The following is a 6,446-nucleotide window of genomic DNA, read 5'->3' on the forward strand; positions in this document are numbered from 1 at the left end:
GAAATCATTTCAAAATCCGATTCAAGTTAGAAGTAGCAGAAGCTCGCCTCAAAAATGCGGGTCGACAGGGGTACGAGATAACAAAAAAGAAGTCTCAATCAAGAATAAAAGAAAAAAAGTAAATCCAAAGTGCAGAAGCGGAGAAAAGATGTGGACTGCTCAGGACATAATTGAAGTCACAAGCTTAGCATGTCCTGTCTTGATCTGGAAAAGCTGAAGAAGATTGAACCAACACTTGCAACTAACAAGCATCAAGATTCAGATCAGAGTCTATATGAAGAACCAACCAAGACTCAAGATCAAGCTTCAGAAGACTCATAGATAGGAATCTTGTAACTCGTAGCTGATAGACTTAGTTGATGTAATAACGGGATCGCGGACCGGAACCTCGACGGAATGGCACCTCGACCGGCTCTCCACCTCGGTACACTTCATCACCTCATTCACTTCTGAACTACACGTGGCCTAATTCCCTTATAGCCAAGGATATGTAGGCAGCTCAGATACCAGTGCTCGGTCATAATCTTTTACCCCATATTTCTTTTCTTTTGAATAAGTGTCGGGTGAGAAATCAATTACGTCGCTTACTTGTTTCTTTGCTCAAAAACACTTTGTGTTTCCAAGCAAAGAGGGGCAGCTGTAAGCACGTAATTTTTGACTCGCACAATTTTTAAGTTAGTTGTAGTATGCTAAATATTTACCGGAGTTATTATAGAATTTTAATCCATTTTTTTACTACCACTTTATTAGTTTAATTTTATTGTTTTAGTATTTTAAAATTAAAGGAAAATACAAAAAAATATAGTTTCAATTTTTATATTTAGTAGTTTATTTTTATTAATTAAGATGTGATTTTTATATTTTTATAAGTATATTACATTGTTTAATCTTCCTACCATATTTAAGCCCAAGACAAAGGACAATTCTTACCAATCCATTAGCCCACTTAAGTGCAAGATTTAATCCCAGCCATCCATTTTTCTTCTAATCCAATGACCATCATACCTTCTCATTTCCGTATAAAATATCAATTATAGAAACCCAACCCTAAGCATTCAATTCCTATAACTCTAAAACATAAACAAAAACGGCGGCGACGCTGCTAATCTTCAACTGTAAAAAGGTGATCTCATAGAGACGGAAACCAAGGCAGACGAAAGTGACAGATCCTTGGTTTTAATCAAACAAGGAACTGAGGCTAAGGTATTTGAGTCAACATTTGTGGGTAGGAGGTGCATTGTCAAGGAACGGTTTTCAAAGCAACAAAAGCGGCGATTCCAAAAAATGGAAAAGAAGAGTACCATCCGATTCACTAGCTAAAGTCTTTATCCATTTTCATTTTTTCGTACACAAGACCGAATAATCAATTGAACCGAATATTTAATTGGGCATATCAAGCATTCATGAAATGGTTTTTCTAAAAAATTATTAAATTGCGGTGACAAATCCTTCGTTCCTTTAATAGCTTTGGCAACAGCTTGAACCTCTTGTAGACATGTGATTTTTTACCCTCCCCAAGATTTTTCAAATTTTAGCACGTAAATATTTAATTTAGGCCTAATATAGCTATTTCAACTCATTTTGACTCTTTTACTCTATTTTATTACAAGAAAAATGGAAATTACAAAAAATATATTAGTTTATGTATTTTTCATAAATTTTTAAAAATATATAAAAATAGTACTTTATTTTTATCTTTATATAATTTCGAAATACCAAAATAGTGTCATGTTTAGTTTAATTAATTAGGATTAGCTTTGGCGTTGTGTAGTATTTCTATCTTATTTTAAAAGGTATTGTGTAGTCTAGGACCCTTCTAGACTCTTCTTTGGGACAAAAAATAAATAAAAAAGACCCTAAGAACTTAACACAAAAGACCTAGGGACTAATTGACAAATACACAAAATAATAACCTAAACCTACACTCTACATAAAGAGAACACTTAAAAAAATCTGAAGGGGGGATCTTTTAGAAAAAAGAGAGAACGACGCATCTTTTGGAGTCTTCTTCTCCAATTTTTCATGAAGACATCAAAGAAACAGACCCTTAAATAAGAACGAAACAAATGACCCCCCCCCCTTCTTTCAACTCCATAACCTTTGAACACCCATATACAACTGTCCACACCTGCTTCTTTATTGGTTGATGAAGCGACCCCTTCTACTCATCTTCATCTTCCACAAATGGAGTCCTCTTCATCTTCTAAAAAATCCGAGACTCTCCATCAGAGCACATCAAAAAACGACCAAGTCTAAAAGAGCAGCTCATATCCAGTTTTGTTTCGTCTTCAACAAAATCAATGACCTCTCACCATAGCTCACTCCCAAATCACCACACATAAGAACACCATTCTGAATCTAAAAGGAAAAATCAGGAGTGCATGCGAAAAGATTAAGACAAAAGAACTGAGCAACTGGAATTTTAAAATTGAAATCTGATTTTTTACTGTTTCTGCCGTTGGCAAGTTTGGCCCGTTGATTATTGTTCACTGCTGGTTCTCTATTGTTTTGGGATCTGCCGAACTCCGTACTTCCGTTAGCCTTCATTCGACTATTGTTTTCTCCGTTTATCCTGCTTTTAAGGTGCGCACTGAATCTTCTGTACTCTTGTTTAAGTATATTGAGGAATTGATTGGAATTGCTTCTAAATTTGTCGTATGGCTTTTACTTAAGTTCAACTGCTATGTTTTTATGAATCAATAACATCCTAAGGTGTTATGAAATATCTTTGTTTGATTCCAATTTCACAAACTTGTGGTGCTACATGAAATCAAGCATATTAGACATGAGTTAGGCAATCCACCAAGAGAGTTTAGATGGCGTCATTTTCTTGATTATAGTAATTCAATTCCAATAGCATGTTTGTTTAAAGCATATGATGTTGTTAACTACCATTTCTAGATCTTCTTGGAGTTTTCTATTTTTTTTTCAATTATTTTTCTTTTGATGGGTAGATGTTTCAGAAGGGGTTTGTATGATTGGGTAATATACAAAGACATTTGGTACAATTTACCCACATTTAATTATTCTAGTTTTGATTGCCCAAAGAAGGTAATTTGTGATTCAATAAAAGAAGCATGATGTCAAAACGAACTTTAGTGTTCAACTTTTGAGAGATATAAGTTTTATTGAATTTATATTCATACATGAGCGGTCTTGTATTAGTTACTCAAATATTAGTTTTTTCTCGGTCGATCTTTGATTGGTTAGTGAATATCGTGGCTTTGTTGTAAATATGAACATCCATAGTTTGTGTCTTTAGTGTAATAAAGCCCCTTTGAAATAAATTGAGGCGTGTCATGCCGAATAAAATCTCAAAACCCTTGGCTTTCCATTAATTATTTTTACTCTTTGAAATCGAGGTGTGCCATTAGTTGAATTTTCCATGGCCCTTGCAAACTTGAAAAGGCGTAGTTGCTTTGGGCACGTAATTTAAATTACTTTCCTGAACTCGGGTGTGCATTTTATGTGACCCAAATCCAAATCTTAGCAACGTTAAATAAAATGTGTCTCGGACTGCGGGTGCATTTCATGTGGCGTGGTCCAAAGACGTGTTTTAGATGACATTGAAATCTTCCTTAAAATAATTAAAAGCGGTTTAAAGCTAAAATGTATATAGGTATAAAAGTATTTTTAAAATCAAATATTTAAGCCGAATATAACAGTTAAGCGACCATGCTAGAACCACGAAACTCGGGAATGCCTAACACCTTCTCCCGGGTTAACAGAATTCCTTACTCGGATTTCTGGTACAGAGTCAGTCTTTTCCTCGATTCGGGATTTGAACTGGTGACTTGGGACACCATTAATTATCTCAAGTGGCGACTCTGAAGCTTTAAATAAAAATAATCCCGTTTCGATTGTCACTTTAAGTTGGAAAAAACTCCCTGATACACCATTCTAGGGGGTGCAGAAAAAAAGGAGGTGTGACAGCTCTGACGACTCTGCTGGGGATCGAACCCAGAATCTCTGGTTCATGGTTCAGAATTCGAGCTTAGATGAATTGTTGTATTTGGCTTTATTTGTTATCTGATTTTATGACATGTTTGGGCCTAATGTGCTAAATGTTGCTTTTACCGCTTGATATTATCTGAACTGTATATAAACTGCTACAAAACCCTTCTCTTCCCATCTTTGGGGATGTGCTTGCTGGTCGAGACTCCTTATTCTGTTAGTGTCATACCTTGAAAAAAGAAAGAGGCTCGGACAAGTTACTAAGTCGGATGGTCTTTTGGTTCCCGGTACGTAGCCCCCTCCCCGGCTCGAGTTGTCCGCTCGAGTACACAGTCTACAACACATACCCAGGTTTTGAACCTAGAATAACTCAGCCTCATGCCGGATCCCTAATAGGAACGCTTGTTTGCATCACGTGCATCTGACTTAGGGGACTCAACACAGGGGTTGGGTCCGTCTAGGACAGGTATACCCCAAAAAATTAACCAAAACAAAAGACCATCCCGATGCATCTTATGTGCTACATGTTGCATTTATTCAAGGGTAAAAGGGTCATTTGGCGGACCAATGATAGTTGAGGGTATATGAAGAAATGAAAAAAAGAAAGAAGAAAGAAAAAAAAAAAAGAAAAAGAGAGGGTGAAGTGTGAAGATAAAGCGAGTGGGGCCCAATTATGTTTTCTGTCACATTTTTGTTAAGGAAACAAAAGAGCTTGAAAATTCAAAAAAAAAAAAAGATTTTGCACTTTTTCATCATTTTCCGAAAATCAGAAAATCAAAAAAAAAGGAAAAAAAATCCAAAAAAGAGTTTACATGTTTCATCATTTTCAAAAAAAACATATTTTCGCTGAATTAGTTATTTTTCTTTTAATTCTCGCCCGTATCCAATCTGCCCGAACTACGCATACCTGATTCTCGTCTTTCGGGGCGTGATACGTAGGCAACCCACATAGGGTCCGGTCTTCCTAGTAAATCTTAGGTTCTTGGCTTTGCGGGGTTTTAGCCAAATTTGGCACTTCTAACCACCTTTTGGCCAAATAAGTCATTTTGCAAAAATAGCCTCAATCATGTCTTGCATGTGTCTAGTAGGGAATGTTATTATCTCACATTGTGTTGGTTTAAGTTTTCTCATACAGGTGTGGATCCACTTACCGGAGTTTGAGCATGACAGATACCCCAGGACCACCGCATTCAGAAGTTGCTTAAGGAGATTTTTATATTTGCTATTTTTATTTTATTTTTATGTTTTGAGTATGTTTTTTTATGTCGTCTTTTACTTTCTAGTTTTGTACAACAATGTCGAGTTTTTTTTTGTTATTGTACTTTTTATTTTGTATTTGAAAAGGTGTGGTGTAACTCAAAAATCAAAAAAAAAAACAAAAAGATATTTTGTGTTTTTATATTTCCGTTAGAATTTTCTTTAGAAATACTACTCCTAGAAATCAAGAAGAAAAAAAAAGAAAGTTTGAGGTGGTTTTATTTTAGGAAATTAGTATCTAGAAATTTTTAAAAAAATTTACTTTTATACTTCCTTTAGTATATTAGGACCGAAATTCAAAAAAAAAAAGAAAAAAAAAGAATTTTCTTTTAGTACCTCTTTAAAAGTTTTCTTTAAGGCATTAATTCCAAAATCCAAAAAGATTTTTCTTGTGAGGTGTTTCTTTGGGAAATTATTGAAAGATGAAAAAAAATTCTTTTTATTTTCATTAGAACTTTAGGATATTGTACATAGAAAAAAAAGCATACTTTATCTTTTGTTTATCATTAGAAATTTTCTTTTAGGCAATCAAAATTGAAATCCAAAAACATTATGTTTTATCTTTTTCATTGCTTGCTTCGAAATCTTGCGTCAGGATATCAAATGAAGATTCAAAATGTTTTTCTGTGGTTTATTCCTTAGATTTCCTTCATAAAAAAAAAGAATCAAAAAATATTTTTCTCTTTTAGGGGTTTTATTGATAATTTCTCATAGAGTATCTGTTTTAAAAAAGAAAGAAAAAAAAAGAAAAGAAAAGAAATGAAAATGTTAGTTTGTTTACTTTATTCTCGATCTTCCAGAACTACGCAAAGATCTGATTCATGAGGCGTCATGATATGTAGGCAACCTACATAGGGTTCGATCGAATCATTTTTTTTATTGTTAAAAGAAAAGAAAAAAGGAAAAAAGGAAAAAAAGAGAGAGAAAAAAATGAAATTGTGGGATGTGAGAAATGAGAGGAGTGAAATTAGAAAAAGAGGAAGGAAAATGATCAAGCAATTGCTAGAAAAGCAAAGAAAAGAGAGGATTGAAATGAACGAATTGGGATGATGCCAGCTGACCTTCGTACCCTCGAAGTCATTTTAGAACAGATAACTGTGGCTAGGTGCATTGCACATAAAGTGAGATTATCTTATGTTAAATGCCCTAACACTAACGTGATGGCTTCATTTTGTTATATTCATAGCAGAAGGGTGGTTGATTTGTGGTTTTGAAGTGGTAACTCTTTCCTACAA

General features: G+C 34.4%; 1 long non-coding RNA gene across 1 annotated transcript; it reads left to right on the top strand.

Annotated features, from left to right (window-relative positions):
- The first annotated feature begins 1,780 nt into the window (after window positions 1-1,780).
- Window positions 1,781-5,355, top strand: LOC142176580 (uncharacterized). Its single transcript, XR_012705256.1, has 2 exons — window positions 1,781-2,583; window positions 5,090-5,355. It is a non-coding gene; the product is annotated as an uncharacterized LOC142176580 (long non-coding RNA).
- Window positions 5,356-6,446: the final 1,091 nt, after the last annotated feature.

Source organism: Nicotiana tabacum, chromosome 22 (assembly GCF_000715075.1).
Source record: "Nicotiana tabacum cultivar K326 chromosome 22, ASM71507v2, whole genome shotgun sequence".
Classification (NCBI taxonomy): Eukaryota; Viridiplantae; Streptophyta; class Magnoliopsida; order Solanales; family Solanaceae; genus Nicotiana; species Nicotiana tabacum.